This window comes from Tachypleus tridentatus, chromosome 5 (assembly GCF_004210375.1).
Source record: "Tachypleus tridentatus isolate NWPU-2018 chromosome 5, ASM421037v1, whole genome shotgun sequence".
In the NCBI taxonomy this organism is placed as follows: Eukaryota; Metazoa; Arthropoda; class Merostomata; order Xiphosura; family Limulidae; genus Tachypleus; species Tachypleus tridentatus.
In genome coordinates this window covers 54,938,514-54,965,859 of record NC_134829.1, presented here as the reverse complement: position 1 = coordinate 54,965,859, position 27,346 = coordinate 54,938,514, and the positions used below count along the sequence as shown (strand labels likewise).

At 35.0% G+C, this 27,346-nt stretch overlaps 1 protein-coding gene and 1 long non-coding RNA gene across 3 annotated transcripts in view; one reads left to right on the top strand and one right to left on the bottom strand.

Moving 5' to 3' along the window:
- LOC143251197 (uncharacterized) overlaps positions 1-22,728 on the bottom strand; it is a 35,656-nt gene extending 12,928 nt beyond the window's left edge. The window contains exons 1-2 of the long non-coding RNA XR_013028533.1: positions 22,565-22,728; positions 20,128-20,272 (exon numbers count right to left, since the gene is read on the bottom strand). This is a non-coding gene — a long non-coding RNA (uncharacterized LOC143251197). The remainder of the gene's footprint in view (positions 1-20,127; positions 20,273-22,564) is intronic.
- The window catches only part of LOC143251196 (lysine-specific histone demethylase 1A-like), a 198,030-nt gene that overhangs the window by 60,804 nt on the left and 109,880 nt on the right, over positions 1-27,346 (top strand). The gene's annotated exons all lie outside the window — the stretch shown is intronic.

The window sequence follows — 27,346 nt, the reverse complement described above, 5'->3', positions numbered from 1 at the left end:
TTCAAACTTTGCTTATGTGACCTGGGTATGTATAACGAAAACATGATGGGAGACTGTATTTGGGGGTTAATACGTGAAAGTGATTTACATTACAGTCGCAAATCTCGAAAAACTACTAAACATTTTTGTATAACTTTAGTATAAATACATGTAAATCTTGAATCATATGTTGTTTTATTCAGACCTTATGTAAATGAAGATGTGCAAATTTGTCCGTTTTTACATAGAAAATAGATTAATTTCTAAATTTGAAGGGAATAATGGCCATTTTCTGTACTTTTACAACATAAGCAATCAAGAAATAACATATGCTATCCAGGAACAAAATTTGTGTTACATAGTGTAATAACACATACTATCCAGGAACAAAACTTGTGTTGCATAGTGTAATAACACAATATTTGTGTTACATTGTGTTATTATTGCAAAAGTTTCTATTTATTACAAGCTGGAGTATCTGACCCCTGGCGGAAGTTATATAAATCATTACTAATGAAAATTTGGACATGAAAAATTGTTTTCCTTATATATAATTGTAAAAACACTTAAAAAAAACTGCCAAATGCAAAACTGTAAATTTGTATTTGTCTCCCAATGGAACCAACAAACTTTCATTTAATATTTGGTGAAGATTTGTTAATAGGAGACGAAGTGGTAAAAAATATACGAAAGCGTAAAAGCACCAATAAAAACCGCAAAATGCAAAATTAATAATTCATATTCACCCTAGCGTGGATCCTGTGAACCTCTATACCAGTTTTGGTGAAGATACATTCTCACCATATGAAGGTTAGTTACACTGACATACAACAGACAGTACTGTTATATTTATATAGATTAGTATTGGTAAATCGTTCCGAAAGAGAAAAAAAAACTCTGAAGCCGTAATGGCCAAACTTTGGCTGAAATAGTTTTATTTATTATGAGCTGTAGAATAATTTTTTCTCTTTCCCCAACTTTATTGTCTTTAGAACTCACAACATAAGTAAATTAGTGTCTAAAAGTATTGGTTGATTGAAACACGTTTTAAAGACCGATCCTAACGACATCTGGTATTAAAGCTGCAGGTTTAGATGTATCAATCTTTACTCATTAGTAACAACTTGATATACTTTGTGTTTGACTGTATGGTATTGATGAACCGTGAATTCGAAGAAACTAGTATGCAACAGATTAGATCACGTCATTCATGGATTCCTTAGATGAAATGACGTCATTAATATTAAAGCTTTTAACCGGTAAGAAAACAGTGAAAACGAATTATGAGAAATACAGATTTGAGTTTTTACATAAACTGAAGAACTGGAACTTTGACCTTTGTAGCTGTATAACAAAATAGATATTTTACACACATTATAAACATAAACGTTCAAAACTGAACAAGTACTTCGTTGTGATACACTTGAGGAAACAAAGCACGGACACCGCTATTGTACAAAGTGTTCCAACTGATAAACTATATCTATGACATAGAGGCCTAATATATTCTTTAATCTGCTGTACCCCGTACTCTAAACTTAACCTGTGAGTGTTATATGTTAAGCACAAAACTGCCTGCTGGGTTATATGTGCTGTGACCACTACGAGTGTTGAAACCAGGTGGTTAGCAGTGCGAGCCCTCAGACTTGCCACTGTGTTTTTTTAATTTTAGTAGATTATTACCAGATGAAAATGCATAGTAACGAAATTTAATATTTGACCTAATGATGATTTAATAGAGGTTACTTGGAAATAAAATCTCGTTAGTTTGGTAAAAAAGTAACACATACGGGAAAACGTTAAACAACAATATTTATTCACTGATGACAGTTAACTCGAATGCCAAATGCCATTGATCGTTGAGTAACGATTCTTTGTAGAGCTATCGGTTGGCTCGAACTGAATTAATTAGAATTGGTTTGCTGCTTTGGGTCTAATTTAAATTGGTGCTCGAACTGTGGAAAATGATCACCTTTACCTTGTAGTCCAATCGTTTATTGAAACAACATAAAAAAGACCGTTACTGAATATATTTAATTTCAATTTTAGGGCATATTTTGGCAATGATCAACTTGAAGTCAAATTTTCAGATTACAGTTATGACAACCATTTTGTATTCCCCTTGACTTTTTAATTACGCATTTTGTCAAAACTTTTGCCATAATAGATTCAGGTTTTATACGTATTATTTGTAAAGTTGGTGTTAGTTTGTTAAAAGTACAGGTTCTGTACGTATTATTGTAAAGTCGGTGTTAGTTTGTTAAAAGTGACTTTTATACGTATTGTCATAAAGTCGGTATTAATCCATTAAAGATACAATTTTTATACGTATTGTTATAAAGTCGGTATTAATCCATTGAAGGTATGGTTTTTATAGGTATTGTTGTAAAGCCGATGTCAGTTTGTTAAAGATATGAGCTTTGTACGTATTGTTATAAAGTCAGTATTAATCCACTAAAGATACGGTTTTCATACGTATTGCTATAAAGTCGGTATTAATCCAACTAAAGATACGGTTTTCATACGTATTGTTATAAAGTCTGTATCAATCCATTAAAGATACAATTTTCTTACGTATTGTTATAAAGTCGGTATTAATCCATTGAAGATACGGTTTTCATAAGTATTGTTATAAAGTCTGTATCAATCCATTAAAGATACAATTTTCGTTGATAAAGTATTAATCCAAAGATACGGTTCACGTTGAAAAATACTTACTTACACCAGAGGTACGCTACCATAGTTATGTTTGCTATTATTATTATGTAAATAGTTTTATCGCTTGAATATAACTCTGTCGAACTACTTGGGTGAATTTTAAAACATTGATGTAAATCTCTGTGATTTAATATAATACATGGTTTACTAGTATGTTTTGTGACATTTAAATAACAATAGTAATGCAACATGTAAACCACGAGTATTTGTTATTGGAGAAATAGATGCTTTTCTACACATAACCATCATGAGGCCCAGCGACCCATGGACCAAAATATCATGTCTGCAAAAATAAATAAATAACGAATATTCTCTTTTTCGAAAATATGAAATAAAGTGATAGCCGTGTATGAAGTACTTTAATTTACTAGGAAAGTGAACCCGTAGATGTATTGTTCGCAACCCGTTGTTGTAAACTTTGGGGTGTTGTATGAGTGTCGGTAAAATTCGGCCACTTGGTATGGTAAGAGTCGGCGGTAGGTGTTGTTGACTAGTTGCCTTCTTCTTAATATGACACTTTGTAATAAAAGATTATTACATGCGTATTACCTTTATGTAGGGCCCAGCATTGCCAGATGGTTAAGGCACTCGATTCGTAATCCGAGGGTCGCGAGTTTGAATCCCCGTCAAACCAAACTTGTTCGCCTTTTCAGCCGTGGGGACGTTATAAAGTCACGGTCAATCCCACTGTTCGTTGGTAAAAAAGTAGCCCAAGAATTGGCGGTGGGTGGTGATGACTAGCTGCCTTCCCTCTAGTCTTACACTGCTAAATTACGGACGGCGAGCGCAGATAGCTCTCGTGTAACTTTGCGCGAAATTCAAAACAAACGAAACCTTTATGTAGGTTTATGCGAAGTTTTGAAACATAGCAATAGAAGTATCAGTTTTCTGTATATTTTAATTAACAAATTACGTCTTGTTTGAAAAAAGGTGTTTGAAGGAAATAAAAAGAAATATATTTTTCATAACTTCAGAATTTGTCGATATTTGAAATGTTTTGTGTGCTCCCCTAGTGGCACAGTGTTAATTAAGTCTGCTGACTCACAAACGCTAGAATCGAAGTTTCGATAACTGTCGTGGGCAGGGCACGGATATCCCATGGTGTAGCTTTGTGCCTAACTTCAAATAAACGTGTTTCAAGTAATGGTTTTATTTGGTTCACATGTTAATCTCTGACTACATGGGCTCCAATTGAGAAGGTGGGTGTCTATCATTCGAGTATGTTCTTAAACAAGCCACTGATATTTAAAATGTATTGGGTGGATGAATATATGTGGACAATCCTTCATATGTCGAGACAATAAAAATCGTTTCTATTAAGGTCCTAAGACCTTATAACTAAGTTAACATACAAAAACTTCAGGTGAGGTTTAGTGCCTTTAGTAATATACCCTTGTAAATTTAAAACTTGTGTGTATCTCTTGTTCATTATAAACCATCTCTCTTTGAATATGATTCAAGAATTTCTGGTATTTTTTATGAATTTAAAATTGTTTATATCCTCCTTTTTGTTTATTTTAGTCGGAGGACCTTCGTGCTGTTATTTGGCTAAAACTTTCTTATAAAGTATTGATTTAACTGTTGGGCGGTGTACCCTTAATTATAGCGGTTCGGCATAGCCAGGTGGTTAAAGCACCGGATTCGTAATCTGAGGGTCGCGGGTTCGAATCCTTGTCGTACCAAATATGATTTGCCCTTTTTCAGCCGTGGGGCGTTATAATGTAACGGTCGATTCTACTATTCGTTGGCAAAAGAGTAGCCCAAGAGTTGGCGGTGGGTGGTGATGATTAGCTGCCTTCTCTAGCCTTACATTGCTAAATTAAGGACGGCTAGTGCAGATAGCCCTCGTGTAGCTTGGTGCGAAATTTAAAAAAAGAAAAACAAACAAACGTCTTAAATTCCAAGTAAATGGTCAGGTGGCTACGCATCTGTGGGTCGTAGGTTCGAGTCCTCACCCTATCAAACATCCTTGTTCTTTCAGCCAAGGGAACGTTATAATGTGACGGTTGATTAATTATTCGTTGGTTAAAAAAAAAGTAGCCCAAAAGTTGGCGGTGGGTGGCGATGACTTGCTGTCTTTTCTAGTTTTTTGCTGCTAAATAAGGGATGGCTGGCACAGTTATCTTTCGTGTAGCTTTGTGCGAAATTCAAAACAAACCGAATAGATCCAAATAAACAGTGGGATGTGTAACAAACAACTCGTGCCATTAGAGAACATATATACGAAAATAAACGTTGGGTTTATGTTCAATTTGGTTTTTGTATCTAGTTAAAATTTTCTTTGGAATTTATTTCTGATATGTAAGGTTAATGAATGATTTATTTGTAATTATTTCTAACATGAAATATACCTTTTCTTTCAAAATATATCTCGGAACGGCTGGTGTGGGTATTAACATTTACTGATAAGAACAACGTTTCGAACTTCCCAGGTCATCTTCAGGTTAACCTGTTCTCTGCGTACCAATAAGTGTTAACACCAGACATTCTGAGATGCATTTTTATTTGAAGTGGGTTCCTTGTCATCAGAAACCTTTTCTTTCAATTATAATAATTTTTCTAAAAGCAGAATTTATCGAGGAAGAAGTCATAAATAAGTTATTTATGACTGATGTAAACAGTTTATTTGATATTGTTTCCTAGAAGAAATGATAAAAATTCATTGTTTGAGTATAAAGATGTTTATTTGTTTATTTTTGAAATTCACGCAAAGCTATACGAGGACTGTCTGCGCTAGCCGTCCCTAATTTAGCAGTGTAAGACAAGAGGGAAGGCAACTAGTCATCACCACCCACCGCCAACTCTTGGGCTACTCTTTTACCAACGAATAGTGGGATTGACCGTACCATTATAACGCCCCCCACGGCTGAAAGGGCGAGCATATTTGGTACGACGGGGATTCGAACTCGCGACCCTCAGACTAAGAGTCGAACGCCTTCGCCCACCTGGCCAATGAAGACGTGAACATTATCAAAAACAATATTACGAGATCCAGTTTGCGTATTTCCCAAACCTTTCAGTGATAACTAACGAGCGGTACCATTCTTAAACTGAAACAATAACATATGAACAATTTTATTACTGAACCGGCGCCAAAATGAACACTGCAAGAGAAACACGTGCGTGATTTATGCTGAAATAAAATGGCGCCATTAGTCTTACGGCTGCCATTTTAGTTGTTGTTGTTTTTTTTTTATAGGGAAGTAAACGCGTGTGTTTTCGATACCTTTTTGCATTAGAAGGTCTAATTCGAATGTTTATTTACTGTAAACTTACTTCCTTTTCGTTTCCTTGTGAAGTTAGGACTATAATTTTAGCTATCCAGTGACCGCGTAAGACTTATCGAGTGTTTGGATCCTTTACTACAATTTGTACAAACAAATAATTTTCACCATGTTATCAGGAACACGTGCACCCGATACCCATTCTCTCAGGAGAACGTTTTCCATAGCGATATCACTGCTATGTCATTAATACCTAACTGAACTACGTCTTATTGTGTAACTTATCACAGAGGTTCGACGAGACACATTAACGGAACTTTTGAACAATGTCACTAAAGTTAACGGATTTGCTATTGTTAAGTAGTGGGAATGTTGCGTTTTTTCTACAGTTTTATCGTAAAAGTTGTTCTTTATTAGCTGATCCTGGAAAGCTTGAAACATTTTAAGAAAATGCTCGTGTTAACGTTCGTTAAATGTGTAACGAGTCGTATGTATAAATACTTTAATTAGTTCTACATTTAGACTTGTCGTGTTGACCCCCCCCCCTATTTTTAGTTACAGAATAAGAGTATTATTTTTCTTTGAGTTACAATTTAAAACCTAACTATCTAGTCATAAATACAAAATTATATTTGAAAATAAAATATACGTGCTATTCAAGATAGTTGACTCAAGGTCGTCGTTATACCAATAGGTTTATATAAGATAGGCTTAACGTTAGGTGAACAAAATGGTGAGGCTTAGTTTGACCACTTTGTTACAGGTTTTCCGTCATGGCGAATCTGTATGTATGTACTGATGATAGGGTTAATTTGTCTCATTATATACTTAATGTATGCGGTTAGAAATACCTAATAACAGTAGCACGTGATACATGTGTAAAGTACTGTTCGATCTAGTCTGGTATCAACTATACTGTCGGAAAGGTGATTTGTTTTAAATCAAAGAAAACATACAGTTAAAAATTATTAATATAACTATGTAGTAATTACATTTGGGTCTGTGTACATGATGGATAAGATAATTATGAAGCAGTTTTCCAGTATTTAAAAAAAAAAAAATGTAGATGAGAATTGTCAACCCCACGTTATGTTTTCTTAGCCACATTCTGTTAGTAGCAATTATATATATATGTGTGTGTGTGTGTGTGTGTGTGTATGCAAACGAGCTTAGATATCTCTACTGTCATTTAGATGTGAAAAATCTAAGTTATCCATACCTGTGTTTTATTGAACGGCATTAGTCACCACAAGTCGCTAACAGTGTAATAGTCGTTGGTTTGTCGAGCTGCAGCTCGAAGAGTCCAGGGTTCGAGACGTGATTACGCTGAACACAAATTGCATTCTCAGCTATAGGCATCAGATAAAACGACAACTAATACCACAATGTGGTTGAAAGAGTTGACAAAGCTTTTGCAGCGGCGGGTTTTGCCTGATGGCCACTGTCCATCTGGTCAGTGGTTTAAAATTAGCAGTGGCTATACCTGAATCCAAGGGTCTCTGATCTTGCTAATTAGCTCATGTGTTCTGCAGTGCTGTTCAGACTGAAATTCCCAGTATCCATTTCCATGGTCACAAAACACTAAATCGCATATTTACAGTTGCATACTATTATGTGTATGAAACTTGTTTTCTCTAACACGTACGTAATTGAAATGAGTTAAATCGCTCTTTGTGCTTTTAAGAGTTGTTAGAGAGTATACAGGTATCAGTTAAGTCGATATCTTTCGTATGCCAGTTTTCTTATTAAAAGGTTCCATAAACATACTAATTTTGCTTTATTTTACAAACTATATTTTTAAGCTGGTCGTGATTTAGTCATAACGTACCCTATTGGGGATCTAAGAGTCTGTGTGTGTCGTTGTTGGACCTAACGTAGTTATAATGTACCATATTGGGAATATAAGAGTCTATGTATGTCGTTGCTGGACCTGACTTAGTTATAGTGTACTAGATTGTGGATACAAGCGTCTGTCTGTCTTGTTGCCTAGAAACAAATCACGCTCCTCTCTTTGGGGTCGTAAGTTCGTTATACAGTTTATGGTCAAATCCCAGTAATCAGTTTTAGTAATTCAAGAGTTGTTTTTCCTCTAGACTATCATTTCTAAATTAGGAACAGCTGTGTATGGATTACCTTTCTATCGCTGAATGTAACTCTTCTCCTGTGTCGTTATTTCTTATCTGTTTTAGAGTTTCCCACCGTCCCTCCCCTGGATTTGAATTCCCTGGGTCTTCAGCTGAAGACTGTTTGTAGCTGTACTAACGCATAGGTAAAACTCCATGTACAAAGGGGGGTATGAATAACAGTTGTAATATACAATCTACAAAATAGCGTTAATGCGGCCAAAGGATGTATTTGGAGTTACTATCACATAATAATAAATGTTGGTTATAAGCTTCGATTTCGTGATGACGAGAAACCCACTTGAAGGAAAAGTGTATCACAAGACGTAAAATAGAAAACGTTTCCATTTTCTCAGATCAATTTCGATTTTGTTTTCGTCCATATTTTCTTACACCCTAAACATACCCATTTTTAACCACATGCACATACCGAGAGACAGACAAACAAGACATATTATGAAGAATATATTATTATTTATAACCTCCAACGGTAAGCACTCTAATAATTTCTAAACAGCTCTAAGTATTAGTTTCTAACGGATAATATGACGCGTAAAGGCTTAGAAAGGAAATGGGCAGTTGCTGAGAAATTATTAGGTATATATGTTTATAATTCCCCCCGAAGTTATATCAAGTTAGTGAGGAATGGAATAGTTAAGTAAATCTGGGGTTGGGGGGTCGTTTGATGATGGCTATGCTCTTCAAACTTTCACGCCTTGTCTAACACGCTAACTTCGGAATTAGCAGGAAATGGAAGTCCGGTTTTTTAGAGACACGCCGGCGTGATGTGGTCTTGGAGGAGACAGGTTCACTCGTAAATATATTTGTATGTTTAGATAGCGCTGATGGCTGTAATAAACCTTGCATTTTAAGAGCAATCCATAGTCACTATAACCAATATACTTACTGTTGTGTGTGTGTATATACATCCATACACCAACAATGAGCGCAGTACACCGCTTGTGTTTGAGTGCCCCCTTTGGGGAGACATACCCTCTAGGGCTTAGGTTTTCATACCTCGAGTACAGCGTTTACCTGGTTGATTTATGGAGTCCCGTTGGCAGGTGTTGTTCACGCATGATGGTCGTGTAGGCGTTCAACCAAAACATAAACCTGGAAAGCAAACGCCCCCTCTCTCTCTCTCTCTCTCTATATATATATATATATATATATGCAGGTAATGTGACGCTTTTCAAGTGATGGTGGCATATTGGCTGCCGAAAGCATCCCCGGAAAGTCGTGTGTGTCGTAATCTGGTATGCTTTTTGAGTTCGTGACCCCTTTGCGCTCTTACAATATAGTCTGAACAACCTGGTTCATCCTCCCCCCTCTATATTATCATTCTCCACCTTCTTTTGACCTTTGGTTGGTACATTTTTCCGGAGTAGACGTTTAAGGGTGATAGTAATCACGAATTCGCTGTTTCGGCCTAACGCATGTTGCTTCATGAAGGGGGAAAGGGGAAGATGCTTTCGCATCTGTGATAACTGAATAATTGCCTCTTTACCTTTAGAAATGTGAGTTTGTTCGTGTGTTACCTGCGTGGGGTTTAAATCACGTAAGTTGTCGCTATCGCAATTTTTGTCTGTGTTAGAATGTAATCAAACATATCGTTTCATCTGAACATAGATTTGGTATTTTGTTGTACACGGCTGTTTTAAAACATTGAGATTAACATAGGTCGTTTAGCTCAAAAGAAAACGAACTTTTTATTGTTGTTGCTGGAAAAAAAACAAAACCTTCGTCAGAGGAGTAACTGACGGTTTCGGTGAATAGCATTGCAACTAAAGAACTTTGGATCGCGTGCTTGTCTTTCACAAGAGCTTTATGTAGAGAAATGTGCATTATTATAAGAAATAAAGTGAAGACACTTGATGCATTTTGTCGTTTCGCAACGAGCATGTTTCACAAACTGTTACTACATAGAATCTGTAGATGTGGAAGTGAGTAAAAATTAAAAGTAACGAGAATGATTTTGTGAAAGGAGTTTGTTTACTTCTGAGAGACTTCACTCGTAGATAACCGTTGTAAGTAACTTGTAGGAAAACAAAATATTCATATATGTTGTCATACCGAAATTTCTTTAAACGTTAAGCTTCCGTTTTCCTCCTACTAATTACTTTTTGTTAAAGATGTATTCAAACAGAAACTATTACTGAGAAATAACATCCTTATATGAGGGCCTTGTTTTATACCTGTGGTGATGTAATCAAAACGAACCACAACTTAAACGGTGTCGTGTCTAAAACCTTATCATAAAAGAAGGAAGTGGATGAAATTGCACCATTGTTACCCACGACTTAGATGTTGACATTGGACCGAGGTGGGACAGGATAGGTGGTTGCGTATGTGTCGTTCGTGAATATCTGTGAAAAGGTTTCAGTTTTGTTTTCTTTTTTCAGTGACTTCTTGGCAACTATGGTACAATTAAGTTGTATATACAGCCCGTATCTAAGACCATTATTGTTGTGCGGAAATTGTTCGGGTTTAATCTAGCGTTATGATTCTTGCAACTAAAGTTCTAATGGCCCTACAATTTATATATGTGAAGATATTTTAGTGTTCTGTCTTTAGAGACATCTTTCAGAGATGAGACGATATAGATATAAGACATTCATCATAACTTAAGCGTAAGAAGATATGCTTAAAAATGCTTTTATAATATATTGCTGATAGGAAAAAAAATGCAAAAACAACCATTTCTAAACGGACTCGGACACGATCTTTGGTTGGTAATTGTTTCAAACGCGAGATGTTATTAATTTTTAACGCGTTACAGAAGTTTATATTTTGTGATTTATATCAACCTAATTGTAACTAGTTACAGTATGTTTTATACGTCAGAAATTTTCCTGGGATTTTTTTCAACTCCACAATTATTTTATTTTCACCATAACACATGACACCTCATACATACAGGTCTAGAATAGTTCATCCAACAAGGGAAAACTTTTCTAATAAATTCATTTGTTCATCAATTCTGAAATGGAATTTTATAATCTTGTATATATTTTTAACGTTAATCTATCGAGTTCATACAGAGGAATTCTTAGTTCTACAAATGTTTTTACATTTCACAATTTATGATCAACTGCACACGGGAAAACCCGTGTTATATATACACATGTATATATTAATCAACACGTATCGAGCGAGAGGGGTTTGTGTTATTGATGTTACACAATGTAGTGTGTGGTACGGACTAAACAACCTGCAGGATATATTATGTATTATTAACATCAATGATAGTTTAACAATTTTCCACCTTCCATAGCTCGACTTTGGTAATACAAACTATCAAACAGTTTCTATGGATGTGTTCTACTGTACTCTTACTTCATATACTAAATTTAAAGGCAACTCGTTAAGAAATACATAAAATATAAAATCTCCAATTTTGGCACAGTCTGTGGACTTGCAACTCTAAAACTTGTGTTTCGCTACCCGTGGTGAGCAGAGCACAGACAAAACTTTTATTTTCTTTGCACCAAAAGTGCGGACAATTTATGTGGTAGAAAAACATATTTAACTTTTATTCATTTTTTTAGATTTTGTATAGTAATAGATCTTTACAACCTAAAATTAGGTACCAAATTTGTTCTTTTTCTTTAACAAGCCGCATGTTTAAAGCTATGATCCCAAGACTAATGTTGGTTACTGTTCGAATGTCACTTTCTTATTTGGTGTGGTTTGTTGGTACAGAAAGTTCTGATGTCTAATCAGAATACCTTAGGTGTGGAATAAAGGTGCGACTCAAAAAGGATGAGGCATTTGACTTAAAGGAATGAAATAAAAATTGACTGTCAAAATAGTAGCTAGGTCAAAGTAGTAGTCATTCCCCAAGTTAGAATAATTTATTGTTACAGATTTCTAGTGTACAACCCGTGACTTAGTTACATTAACTTTATTCACGTTAAAAGTCACATTCATAATGTTTCTACACACACAACACTGATAATGTTTACATGTTTTTATAGTGTTAAAAAAGCATCCTTATAGATTTTTTCAACATTTTAGTTACTGTTGCATCATACAACATTCTAAAACGTTTTGCATTTCTATTTTTTATTAATCTTGGAACTTTCGCACGTTAGTAATAGTAGGGCTATATGCAGTCCAGTTTAAGCATTAGGCGTAATATATAAACGTAACTTAAGGCTTAGCTGAAACACTGCTTCATTGAAATCTTTGGTAACTTTTATTTTGCTTCTGTTTACAACTCAATATAAAAAACTTAGATGTTCAGTAACCTGAAAATATATAAATGTTATTAACTAATCACGATGTGATACGAGAGCCTAAAGTACTATTTGCTTTGTAGTTAAGCCTAACTTAAAGATGTGGTGTGCAATAACTTTTAACCTAGACCCAATTACATAAAACTCATCATTGAAGAAAAAAGTACCAATTATAAATCTAAATCACTTCTGAATTAAACTGTGTCATTGAATTATAAAAACAAATCTTTCTAACAAATTAACACGTATATTAACCATCCAAAATAAAGACTATAGTTGGCCTAACAACAATATCAGTTGGTAGTTAAGCAACGAAGTAAATTATAGAGCTATACCAAAAACAAATGTGGCACGAAGACAGAAACGTTTATTATATATATGTATTAATTAACCCACGTAATGAGTTACGGGAGTGTATGTTATGGTGTGTATTAATTAAGCCAACATATAAGTATGTAACGATTTAGAAAAGCATTTAAAGTTAGCCTAAATTATGAAGTATATTATGAGTTTTAGGCTCTAATTTGTACGTGATATAACTTTCCAGTGGTTACCAGGGGAATGAACAGTTTTTATTTTTAGGGACATGATAAAGGGAACAAGTATCGTACGTGTGATTTTGGAATCCTATCTTGCAATTTGAATATTTACCGACTAGTTTCTTCTCTATCTAGTAACAAAACATGTAAACCATAATCGAATATGTTACTAATTGTACAGTAACAAGGACTTTACGGTGTCCCATACTGTGTTTTAGCCCATCTTCTCCAACGAGTTTTTTTGTGAACATAATTTTATCACTGCATTCCCGATTTTCGCAAAGCGGTTGATAACATCCGAGAATCATTAATTCTTGTTATCTATAAAGTTCTGTTTGTTTGGTGCCAGATGTCTAATGTTATGCACTGCACTGCTGAAGTCATGACATATTAATATCCAACATATTTATTGGATGAAATTCCTTTGTGTGTGTGTTAGGCGTACCGCGAGTGATGTAAAGTGGTACACACTGTGAGAAAATACTGTAGCCATAAACAAAGACGACGTTTTCCTCTTATTCCATATCCCCATGGCAACAACGTACGATTTTTTTAAATAGTGCGTATTGTTATGAAGTCAACGCTTCTTCCCAAGTAATAACATTTTAATCAAGTTTGTTTTTTAATGTCCTTCAAACCATCAACTTGCAAATCTGTTCATATCTGTTTAAAAAAGAGTAACTGAAAGAGACCAAACCTTTTTTGCTAATGACCTCCGAGGTATAAATTTTATGGTTTATAATGCTAGAATTCAGGGTTCGAACCCTGCGATAGTCCCGGTGTATATGGTCTGTTGTATAGATTTGCGCTTAAAAACAAATAGTTTTTTTTTAGTATAAAGAAAACAGTTATGTAAAAGTGAAACTGATTTTTGAAATAGTAGAACTCTTTATAATCTGCCCTCTGTGCTCTACCCACAACGGGTATCGAAACCCGGTTTTTAGCGTTGTAAATCCGCAGTCATACCGCTGAGCCACTGGGGAGCCATTCAAAACAACAACTTCATAATCTGAAACTGGATTTTTGTTAAGTTATTCGTCGTGAAAGGTGTGCTGCTAAGAGAGATGGTAATTGACGAGACAGTCGTTTTCTGAACGTTAACCAAAAAAATATTTATATATAAACCGAATATTTAATTCGGCTACAACTGTCGATTTTTGCATTTTGAATGAAACGGTAAAGTTGAATTTTCAAAGTGAAAAAAATAAAATAATTTGTAAGCCGATGTATTGTAAGTAAAATGTTTTTTTTTATATTGTTTCTAAACATTTGATGTGTTGGATACATGTCAAGCTCGTGTTAGCCTTTTAGGTCAATAAATCAAAGTTTTGAAACACACAATACACTTTATTTTATTTTTTTCCCATTTTACGCCCATCTACTAACCACGTGGTAAAATGTAAAGTTTGAAAGTAGTTTAGTCGCGACTTGTATTGAATAACAAAAATATCCTTTTCGATGAAATTGTACCATACTAAGGGAATTGATGCCCGAGATACGTGATGCAAATCATTAGACCACTGTTTTATCTGTTTTGTGTTTCATGGTTGCTTTCATCCTTGTGTATATCGGTAAAGAATGGCTCTTTGGGGTAGTTGCTGGTTGTTAACAACTCCACAACTGTGATTGTTATTGGGAAATAGTTCTTTAAAAATATGTATACCCGAAAATCAAGCCTCGGCTTTGAAAACTCGCTTCTTAGTGGGCTGCAGTTATTGGATTTCAGATGCGCGGTGCATCAAAGGTCTGAAAGCTGGTAGCTATGTTGAACTGCATTTGCTTGTTATTGATTTATTATAGTGTGACCTTTTTGTTTTCATTATTATTGCTAGATATAAAGTTCTAGGTATTTATATTTTATTACTAATTGCGAAGTAGTAAGAATATTGGTTATTGTACAACATTTTCTCTTCGTGTTAACAAGATAAATAACAAAAATTGGGAATTTAAAAACCAGCAAATGTGGATCTTAAAAAATTAAAAAAATAATACAAAGCTGTTTGTTGGACTTTTATTCCTAACTGTGGACAAAGGAGTGCTTGATATGATAATTAACTTTGTATGTTGTAATGATAATAAACGTAGCTAGAAACTTGCTGATACGGCTTGCGCTTCATTCACACTATAGAAGTCGGCTCCCTAAAGACACCGATTGCATAAGGTACAAAGTTGTGCGTTAAAGGTTGTAATATCCGCTTCCTTACAAAATTCAAACAATGTAAAAAATTGACACTTACTGTTACTGTATGCTTCACTGGATTAGATATAACTGTCTAAGTCAGTAGTTAGGCCTAACGTTACAAACTAGATAGTTGTGCCTAGTATTTTGAAGGCTTTAGATGTGAATCTGAGGGTTTACGGTTCGCATCCCGCTTTTGAGAACCCCATTTTGGAGCCGTGGGTGCGCTTTAAGAGTGACAGTCCAGTCCTACTCTTTGATTAGACGAGAGTTGGCACTGGGTGCTGTTGATCAGTTGCCTGCCCTCTGGTGTTTCCATTCAAAATTAAGGACGTCAGTGGGCAGGGAACCCGTGTGTATTTGTGAGAAAATTATAGAAAACAAATAAATCTATTCAGGGGAAAATATTTAACTGTTTTGGTTTTTTTTCATGTTTAGTAATAGAAGAAAAATAGGATATATATATTCCTCTTGAAATTTCTCAGATATGTTTCTGATATCTGTTCTGGGCAAATGATTTTATTTTGCTGTTTGTACGTGAAATTACTTAGAACAAAGGTATAAAGTACGATCGCCTAAAAACTACTACGCCCTCTATTATATTTTAACGCACGTTTCTGCATGAAGAATTTTGATATTGTGTAAACAATTTCCAGAAAGTCCACCAGTGACTTAGTGGCTAGTTTGAAGGATCATAACGCTAAAATCTGGGTGGTACACAACACGAGAAACCATAGAAACCGTATTTAGTATATGGTAAACAGCACTAGAAACCATTTCAATCGTGGAGGCGTTATATTCGTTCGTAAAAGAGTAGCCCAAGAGTTGGCGGTAGGTATTGAGACTAGCTTTCTTCCCTTTAGCCTTTCACTGCTAAATTAGGGATGGCGCAGATAATAGCTTAGCGTGAGATTTAAAACCAGATATTTCCCAAATCTGCACAATGTGTAGTGTATGAGCTTGTCCCCAGGTGGCTGAGCAGTAAGTGAAGATAATAACGGTAACTTTCTTGTTCGATCCCCATGGCTGTTGCAGTACAGGTAGTCCATTGTTTAACGTTACGTCAAAAACAGTAGCTGCTAAATAGTATAAATAACGTTAACACATATTGATCAAAGATTAAATTGTAGAAGTCTTACGGGAGTGTGGTCAAGTTTTGAATAAATTCTCCATTTGGTATTAAATCACCGTTTAACCATAATTTATATCAATATTACAAGAAAACTTTTAGCTAGGCTTGGCATGGCCAGGTGGTTAAGACACTCGACTCGTAATCCGAGGGTCGAGGGTTCGAATTCCCGTCACATCAAATATACTCGCCCTTTCAGCCGTGGGGGCGTTATAATGTAACGTTCAATCCCACTATTTGTTGGTAAACGAGTAGCCCAAGAGTTGGCGGTGGGTGGTGATGACTAGTTGCCTTCCCTTTTGTCTTACACTGCTAAGTTAGGGACGGTTAGCGCAGATTGACCTCGTGTAGCTTTGAGCGAAATTCAAAATAGACAAACAAAACAAACCTTCAGCTATTCATCTTCCTATGTAACTTTGCTCGTGCCCCCACCTTTATATATATATATATCAAGAACGATCACATTTTTTCCCGAATTCATTCTAGTATTAAACAAACCTTTTAACACTTAAATATTCTGAAGCACAACCGAAACGTCTTCTGTTAAGATCGCTTAACGTTTCTAAAATTTCATCTGTAACCAATAAGAGTCAATGACTATTTTATAGTGAACATGTGAATCGTATATATTATTTTATTATCGTTAAACTTGTAAAAAATTACTTCGAGCTGTCTTACTTAACATGTAGAACAAGGCTTAACTCTTGGCATTATTAATCGTGTTATTACTGTGGGTTTACCTTTAGGCTACTGTACTGTCTGGAACTAATACGATTCCCCGAGGACTAACCTTCTTTTGATAGGCTTAATTTGAACTCTCTAACATTATTTCTTGCTCACTTCCCCAAGCGGTTCTTCTTGGAAACATAATCCGCAAGGAACATTTGTGTTAGGCTTAAGGTAATAACTGTTATCGCTCTCCAAGGCGTTGTACCTTTCATAATTCTTAGTTTTGAAAACCAAAACTGTGTTTTCATTTTGTTACCAATAAACGTTACTTAGTGGCATCACTTCTGACTCTTGTTCTGTGGGAATTATAAACCAAGTTTTTAAACCTCTTTCATAACGAGAGACATTTGAATGTACAATTGTATGAATGGTAGTAATATCTTGGCTGACGGGTAGAAACTAGGGTCCATCAGATTACTTGAGTTAATCTGGTATCTGCATAAATTTGAACGTACGTCTCACTTACACTGGTTTCACATGACTTTCAACTGTGCTTGTGTTTTCGTATCAAAACTTGTATTACACACTTACTACTATTTTTAGTACTGAGTGAGAATCTGCTTTGATAGAAGAAGTCTAATTGGGGAGAAATTTATATACAGAAACTCAGTTCAAAAACACCTTTCGTTGTTGTTAAATATTTTTTATCAGTAATATACGTGTAATAGTACCAAATTTTTATGGAAGGATCAATTGATTGATAAATGAAGCCGCTTTTATATCGAATTTTTAGTTCGCATAATCTGGGCTGAACCGTAGAATTGTTGATGGAGATTTCTTAGCTGTTTCTATACGAACTTGTTTGTGGATTTACAAACAGAAACACAAATAAAACGGTAATGAATCCCGTTAATCACAGCTGCGTTTACCCATAAAATGAGTGGTTTCGCCCAATTTTTACTTCGTCAGTTCTGTACATTTGAGTGATGTATCATGGGGTTGGGGGATTCGAAACATGACGTAATGCTTGGGTCTGACTTAAAGTATGTGGTAATAATTAAAACGTTTTAATTATTTTGAAGGGTTAAACAATGACTGACAGAATTATAATGTTTTGTCGAATGTTTCCTGTTTGTTGCCATGTGAGTGAATTAATAGTCATAATGATTCACCAATTCAAGTATTTTATAAATGTTTTACTAAGTTACTGAAACTTTTGGTAACCAACGGTCATTTTCGACTGATCGTTTATCTTCCATCTTGTGGGTGTCATGTGCCTTGTATTGGACGTTTTTGTGGTCAGTGATACTGTTTTATGTACCGTCATCGCTGGAGGTCGTCCTAAAGGTCAAGAGAAGAGGGGAGGATTTGTTCTGTTGTTTACTGCCTTAGTTGACTCACAGTCACACGCTGTGTGACTATAAAGTTTGATATTAAACAGGAATTTCCTTATAGCTGTTCCTTCAGCTCAGGCACAGCGTGGCTTCTGATTTCGTCTTAGAAATTCAAACGTCACATGTTGTAACACAATAAGTCCATAATATGACGTGAAAGTAGATTATTACAGCATGATTTCATATGTCACCTGACAACAGTGATGCCATTCCTAGTTCGAAACGAGACCAGAAAAAAACATGACAGCGTGAATTATTCACAACGTGAGCTAAAAATGAAAGAGCGACCCTGTCGGTCGGAGTATTAAACAGCGATCCCAGCAGATAAACAGATATTACCGACAGACTTTCAGAAATATCTGCATGCAGTGATGCATTGAAGATGAAACGGGATGTTTTTGGAAGTTATGCTTACATGGTTTGGTGTGTGTGGGACATACATGCTTTCTATGGGGGTTATATTTACCTCTTGTTGTTTGTAGGAGCTATACTTACAAGTTTCTGTCTATGGGTTCTATTTTCAAGGTTCTGTCTGTAGGGGTTACATCTACAAGGTTGTTTCTATGAGGTTAAAGTTACGGTGTTCTTTCTATTGGGTTACACGTGTATGGTTTTGTCATGGGTTCAACGTATCATGCTTCTTTGGGGGTTGTACATACATGGTTATGTCTCTGGGTTATACTTATAAAGCTCTTTATTTAGTACTTCAGTATTAGGGTTCACCAGTATGGCCGTCTGGCGATGTGAACTGTCAAATATTATAGGTCGTTGTACATAAATTTTCCTTTATAAAATGCCGTATACCTGAACAGTTCGTCAAAGTTTAGTATTTAATACACAATAAACGAGGGCATAGATTGGCCCTGTGGTAGAATTATCGATTTCAGAGATGCTGAGCTGAGTTCGAATCCATACAATAATACGACAAAATATTCCCCCGCTTTTTAAAATATGGGTGCATTATAAAAATGACAGCCAATTCCTTAAAATGAATGGTAAGTGGTAGGGTTCTTGTTGGTTTTTTCTGGTCAGTATTTAGTGGTGACAGACTGTGCAGATTTTTAGAGAAGAAACTGGAATTAATGTCACTAGCAGAAACGCCGCCCTGCGGACGGTTGTTTGTACTAGTAATTGCTGATTCTAATACTAAACTGTAATGTTTTTGTATGTTAAAAGCGGTATCGTTTGTTGAAAAAAAAAGTTTTTAAAAAACTCCAATTTCTTATTATTATATGTAAAAATAACACCAGTAAAGATATAATCAAGCCCTAATATAAAAAAAGGCCTAGTAAAAGTTATGGTCTTGTTGTGAGAAATGATTTTATTTCAGATTGTGTTCTGTGACAAATGAATGGTTGTTGCACATAACACAGTTATTTTACTAAATGTTTGAATCTTGAATATCCGAAGCATAAATTATTTACAGATTTTTGTTTGCGGTGCCATTCAGTATAAGGCGCAGGAGTTTTGGTTATATACAGAGATATTAACATACACGCTACGTCTATTATGGTAAAGTTATTATATGTATAGAAACCATATCGTAACTATGCATACATGACATTTGTAGAACCGGCCGTTGTGCATAGCTTACGTGTTATTATTCCAATACAACTGGGTTTGTAATATGAAGCTAATGAATATCTGTTTCTTCTAATAGTGATCTGAAATATTCAGTTCATATTGGTGAGCAGGTCAACTGAAATTAGGGGTATTATAAGTGTCTGCAAGGTTTAACTTTTACTTCATAAACTGTAGGCTTAACCGTCTTTCTAGGGTAACGCAAAAACACATTTATTATTAAAGTGGATTCATGAGCACGTTGCTTTAAGACGGTTGATGTACATAAACGATACATATCTCAAAACTCCATGTTTCAGGTAACTGTTCCTTGTCTCTACATGGGTAATATACGTGTATACATATTTGACTAACCTGTACGTTAGAAATTCCAAAGGCACTGGCGTGACAAGCGTGCGTCGTAAATCCAACGAAACCAGGACCAGAACTGTGATTACATGTAGGAGCTAAGATATCGTGACGATTTAGTGGATGAAGTTACGACCCATGCGTATAGCAGCTGGTAAAAAAAAAAAAATTAAACTTTACGACAGAAATCTTTATCACGTCATATTACTCACTTTATTATCCGTAGACTTTATTATTCACCTTGTAACTATACAAGTAGATTTTCTCGAAGTAGTTAGTTGCAATATTTAAACATGGAAGATGACGAAGTTATATATTGATAGGGGAAGGGGGAGATAGGAAGATAGACAGATATGTAGATTGATAAACTTATCTTGCAACTTTTTTTTACTGTAGGAGGGATACAGTCAAAGACTTTCAGAACTCTCGCACATTCTCTGTTATGTATGACGTCACAACGTGATTTATTTCGATTTTATTATTTACCCGAGAATTATGGGATAGTGTAGCTTTCCCATGAAAGGGAAATTAAAAATCGTAAACAAGCGCTATTGATTTTGGTGTACGATATTTATATCGTTTTGAAATTATTTGTTGTGAAAACGTGAGTTCTGTGAAATGTGTAGTTTTAATACAGATCGTATTAAAGTTATCACTGAGTGTGTAAGGATTGGTCGAGAGAAGAAAATGGTCACACTACGATACTTTAGATAACTATTAAAATTGAGTTATAGCTTTAATGGAACATCTAATTACCATTACGAGTGTTTCCCAGTTTATGAGACTCTCGGTACCATTGAAAAGTGAGGTTAGAAGTGAGAACTGGCTAAAAGACAAAGTGTTCATTTTCTTTTTTCTTCTTCCACGCTAGCGAAAAACAAAACCAAAACAAAATGGGTGAAGGTTTCGCAATGGTTTTAGTACGACAGAACGGAATTTTAAGAGCAATTACAAAGAGGCTTCAACATGTTTAATGTGTAGGCAGACATCGAGGATGTAATGGTCGCTACATTCATTCTGTTACTCTATGATGCTTACAAATAACTACTAAAGTTGAGTTATGGACTTATCTGAGCACCTAATTGCTATCATCTAGTGTGTTTCACAGCTTATATAACAATAATACTATTCTGTTTTTCTACCACACGTATTTTTGTCGGGAAAGAGTTAAAAAAAAACAACAAAAACTACTAAGTAACAGTGAGCACAATTCTTAAACATATATTATTTCCATATTTCATAAATAAATAAAAGTTTTATTTTTGGTTGCTAGATGCCTGGACAAATTCTTATATAATGACCGTTTGTGACTTCATTTATGAATATGGTATCTGCCAAACAATATTACAAAATAAATGATAACCGAAATTAGTATACAAGGTATCAAGGAAATCGAGTAATCATGCAATTGACAGATCTGTCTTCATGTTATTCGTGTCAGAGTTTAAAGACACCAATTTCTTAATGAAAACAACACATTGTATAGCGGTTTACTTCAAAATTTCACTGCAAAAAATAAGCGTGATTCAGAAATGGCAGTGCCAAAAATTACGTAATATATAAATTCAGGTTTGAGTGGAAGCATTTAAACTTAATAGTGCTGTACAGTCTTGCAGTGGTTGGTAATCAGAAACTTGTAAGATTGTCTCAGTACAACGAAAGACTAGAAAACACACTGAATATTAAAGTCGAGTATATCTCGTCTATCTATAAAACTACTATTACTATACAACAACAGGACCAAAGGGAACACAAAGAAAATGAACTAGATGACGTTCGTTAAAGTGTACAGTGTACCAAAAAACTTAGCAACTTTTAATATCACAGACCACCTGGTAACTTGATCACTCTTATTTACCCTCCTGGGAAAGGAGCCAAGACGGCTAGAGTTATTTGAGAGGGCCTGAATGGAGGGGGGGAGGCAGTTTGGAACATGTGGACAGTAGACTGTCACACTCAGTTAAATATTTTACTGCATGGGCGGCCGAAAAAAAACTTCCAGTGAAAACTATTTCGTTTTTGTTCTTTCTCTTTCCAGAAGGAACACGTGTATGTTGGTTCATCCAGTCTCACGTGCAGATCCAAACCTACTTTTGACAAACCCCTCTCAGTGGAGAAACTTGTTTCTTTTTCGTTTCCTAATATCTCTGCTTTTCATTAAATAATAATAATGATTGAAGTTGCAAAGGTAGCTGGTGAAGATATTTTTTAAAAGCTGGAAGAAAATCACATTTTGCTATCATCAAATTTTTCAGTATGTACTTTCGATGTCAATGCCATAAACTAAATTTTAAAACTTACACATGCTTTGAATATATAGGTGCGCACACATTATGACGTATATATCTAAGAGTTCGTTTGGAGTTAATTATTTAAGTTTATTGTAATTACCTAAATTTTGAATTTGCTCTTATACTGAAGAAAGAAGTTTATCACACATTACCTCATGCACTCCCTCTAGTGTTGAACACTTGTACGACTTTTATTGTTTTGACAAACACCCTCTCGTTACACTGTAGTTTCACTCTCTACTTTAAGACTTAAAAGTTGTTTCGATTTCCTGTAAGTTTCGTTTTCTTTTGTTTTTTTATGACAAATAAAATCGAGTAGTCTGATTGGTAGTTGAGATTTTATCATATATTTGTTCATTATCGGTGAGGCATGAACATGCCTTTACAGTACATCATCTGAACATTAATATGAATCACATGACTTACTCGAGTAAATGGATGACCTTTGACATCAGATGAAATGAGGCTTTGTATTCCAACATCTTCGCTGTGTACTTACATCAAGGAGGGTGCTTTGTAGAAACACACACATAGATTTTTGAACTTATAATTAACGTTTATCTCCATAGGAAGGTATATTAAACGCGCGAGTATACTGTGTATTACTGTTTAACGCCATTAAGTTAAACATCGTGTAAAGTATGGGCCTACCTTTTACAGTTTAATGTAATTTACTTAAAGTATATGTGATAAAAAATAACGTAAACTGCAGGAGTTTTTTTATTAAAAACAAGTGGAAAATTAAAAACACATGCACAGTTTACATTGTTTTAGGCCTATTTACAAGTTACAAGTTTTAGGCCTATTGGCCTTTAATGATTCGTCCTCCTTCGGAATTTAAACCGCAACTTTTAAAATATACTTGAGTTATAACAATACATTTTAAAGATATATGTACACATACACACAAAGTAGGTTTGATACAGTTCTTGTTTAAAAGGCGATAGTAATTCAAAATACATTTATATGCTTATCATGTTTTCACAGTGATTTATAAATTTAGTCACAAATTAAAAAATCGAAACTTTGGAAAATAAAGGTTTATTTTTAGTTGAAGTGAAAGGTTTAATTACTCGATCAGAAACACCTCACTTCGCACAACAGCTACAAAAACACTTCGTATTATTTTAATTATTTCACTTTTCACTGTACGCCCCCATCCGAGTATGTATGCGGATTTACGACGCTAGAAACCATATTTCGATACCTTTGGTGGGTACAGCACAGATAGCATATTTCTAGTCTTGTGCTTAGCTACAAACTAAGAAGGCCCGGCATGGCCAGGTGAATAGGGCACTAGCCCTTTCAGTCGTGGGGTTGTTATAATGTGACGGTCGATCCCACTAAAAGAGTAGCCCAAATTACGAACGGCTAGCACAGATAGCCCTCGAGTAGCTTTGCGCGAAATTCAAACCAACCAAACAAGACTTATTGTAGTATTTCTTCAGATTCAGACTTTTAATAAATTAACCGCTCTATCGTCAATGAGATTATATTGAATCACGTTTCTTATAGATATATGTGTGGTCATGGTGTTGTGGTTAGCATTCTGGGCTGCAGAATAGAAGGTCTTAAGGCTCGAACCGAGAGCTGTCATGGGCCCTGGAAATGAATTGGTATGTGAACTCCCTTCTCTCAACTTTCTCCCGGCCTCCTCGCCGACCAGGCATAGCCAGATGGTTAGGGTGCTCGATTCACATTCTGCGGGTCGTAGGTTTGAATCCCAATCACAACAAGCATACCTTTTCAGCCGTGGGGGCGTTATAATGTTACGAACTATTCGTTCGTAAAGGTGTAGCTCAAGAGCTGATAGTGGGTGGTGATGACTAGCTGCCTTCCCTCTAGTCTTACACTGCTAAATTAGGGACGGCTAGCGCAGATAAGGCTCTTGTAACAAATTAAAGCAAACAAACAAATCTACTCGATCTTTCGATGCGCAATTACACCACTGACCATATAAAATACAGTATATTTACTCTAGGATTTACGCAGCTGGGCAGAACATAGTAATTAGTGTGACAGGATACGTTTTGGAAGATCCAAAGTTTGTACCGCGGTGTTTTGCCGATCACATGAATAACGTGTAAAGACACTAGAATATTACCATTAGCGCAAATGTAATAGTTCAAACATAATAGTCGCTTTGTTTTTCAACGAAGTGTTGTTTCTCGGTAGGTCAGTGCTAAAATCCAGAGTTAGATTCCTCACGGTGGACGGATAGTCTCTTGTGTAGCTTTGAACTATAGCAAACATACAATAAAGTATATTATTGTTGCTACATCCTGCGAAATGAGCAAGCGGTCCCTAAAGTTATAGGTTTTAATTTTTTTTATAATTGAAACAAGATTGGTACTGTGTAATAAATACGACAGTATTTCTCGAACTTTAACGGCCTTGTTTGGACTGGTTTGTCGTAGAGTATATACGTATATGTAGATCATTTCTTCTATCAGTTCACTAAACGGGTTTTAAGAGCATTCTACAAAGTAGATCAAATACCTTACATCGTGGAGTAGGCTTGTATAACCCGAATAACGCCTGTTATACAAATGTATCGTGAAAGTTATTGGTTTTGTTTTACATGGATAAATAACTGCCATTCACTAATGTAAGTTCGTGCAATTTCTGATGGAAACTTTCAGTTTATGTAAAGTTTGTTACGTAACTACACCTGCCCATGTAAACCAATACTTTCCGTTTTTCCCGTGGTCGAAACAGTATTCCTGCGTAATAGAAACTCACAATTAATACTATGTTTTTCCTACATTTGTATATAAACTTCAACGATTTTCAGTACAACAGCTGTTCCTCTTGTCTTTGAAAGCTGTTTAAAAGTTTTGGATGAGAATTTTTTCTTTTGCTTGTAAAGGCGGCTGGTACGTTGTTTGGAAAGCCTGTGTTCTGGAATAGCACGTGAACACGTCGTCTTGTGCCTTTTGGCCCGTAATTTTATCTGCGTGATTCTCTCGCTGGGTATTATTGAGGGGTTTCTCCCATGTAAAGTAACCAGTCAGGCATGTGATGTTTGAGAACGGGGAGTATCGACTTCAAAAATGATCATTTATGTACACCGTTATATTATGCTAAACAGATGTTCGATTTGCTGAACAAAAATAGTCGTTTTGGTTTCTGTAATAGAGATGAGCTTAAGTTATTATATTTTCGCTGTTATTTCTTTAGAAGGTGTTTATGAACTAGAAAATAGAATTGTATATAACATGATGTATGGTTTACGTCTCTGTTCAATGGCATAATTTATTTGGAAGGTAGATACAAGAAAACTTCCAAAAAAGTCTTTTTTTTTTCTTTCAAATGATACAGGTGGCGTATTTTGCCAAGGCTTACCTTTAGTATGTAGACATGCTTATATTAACCAATGACTATATTATAATAAAGAATCAGAACACAAGTGTAACTGCTAACTTCCTAACTAGACACCCCTCCCTCCACGGTAAACGTTTTCCATTGGCAGTGTTTGTAACCCTCTAATCATAAGGGGAATATTTGTTGCTTCATGTTCCCAGATATACTCTCGTACCCAAACACTAGCTATCTATCTACCCTCTGACACTGTTAGTCCACATAAAACGTTGATACGTGTGAATTAATCAAAACTTATATATGACATGATTGTTTTAGATACTCACCGCTAGAAGTATCATATATGTCTATTTAGATGGGCTTTCAATGAGTCTTTAAACTTTTTAAGGCCCTACACAGCAAGAGTTTTGAGAGATTTACAAAGGTTGCTAGGTTACAGTATTTACGTTTTCGCACGTGACTTCTGTGAAAATAACACAAATCATTTTACGTAACTAATGTATTCATTGTACAGTGACCACTTCGATTCTACGCTAATATCTAAACATTTCCACTTATTAGGATTTATTTGTTCTGTGATCTGGAGTCGTATATTGTGCTGAAATTGTACAGCGTGTATAAACAACACTAATAATTAATACATTATCACTGACTTTTACTGTACCAATTCAAAATTAAGCTTTAGTAATTTCGACGCAAGTTTCAATGACAGTTTTTCATTTTAAAAACGTTTCTTTCGCCTGCTGGTAATGGAACAAACTAAAGTAAAAAATAGAACATACAAACCTGATATTCATAGAACAAAACAATATTTTTATTAGAACACAGAACATTCGTAGAATACTCATTCTGAACAAAACAATATTTTTATTAGAACACAGAACATTCGTAGAATACTCATTCTGAACAAAACAATATTTTTATTAGAACACAGAACATTCGTAGAATACTCATTCTGAACGAAACAATATTTTTATTAGAACACAGAACATTCGTAGAATACTCATTCTGAACAAAACAATATTTTTATTTGAACACAGAACATTCGTAGAATACTCATTTTGAACAAAACAATATTTTTATTAGAACACAAAAGATTCATAGAATACTCATTCTGAACAAAACTATTTTTATTAGAACACAGAACATTCATAGAACACTTATTCTGAACAAAACAATATTTTATTAGAACACAGAACATTCGTAGAACACTCATTCTGAACAAAACAACATTTTATTAGAACACAGAACATTCATAGAACACTCATTCTGAACAAAACAATATTTTTATTAGAACACAGAACATTCGTAGAACACTTATTCTGAACAAAACAATATTTTTATTAGAACACAGAACATTCGTAGAATACTCATTCTGAACAAAACAATATTTTTATTAGAACACAGAACATTCGTAGAACACTCATTCTGAACAAAACAATATTTTTATTAGAACACAGAACATTCGTAGAACACTCATTCTGAACAAAACAATATTTTTATTAGAACACAGAACATTCGTAGAATACTCATTCTGAACAAAACTATTTTTATTAGAACACAGAACATTCGTAGAATACTCATTCTGAACAAAACTATTTTTATTAGAACAC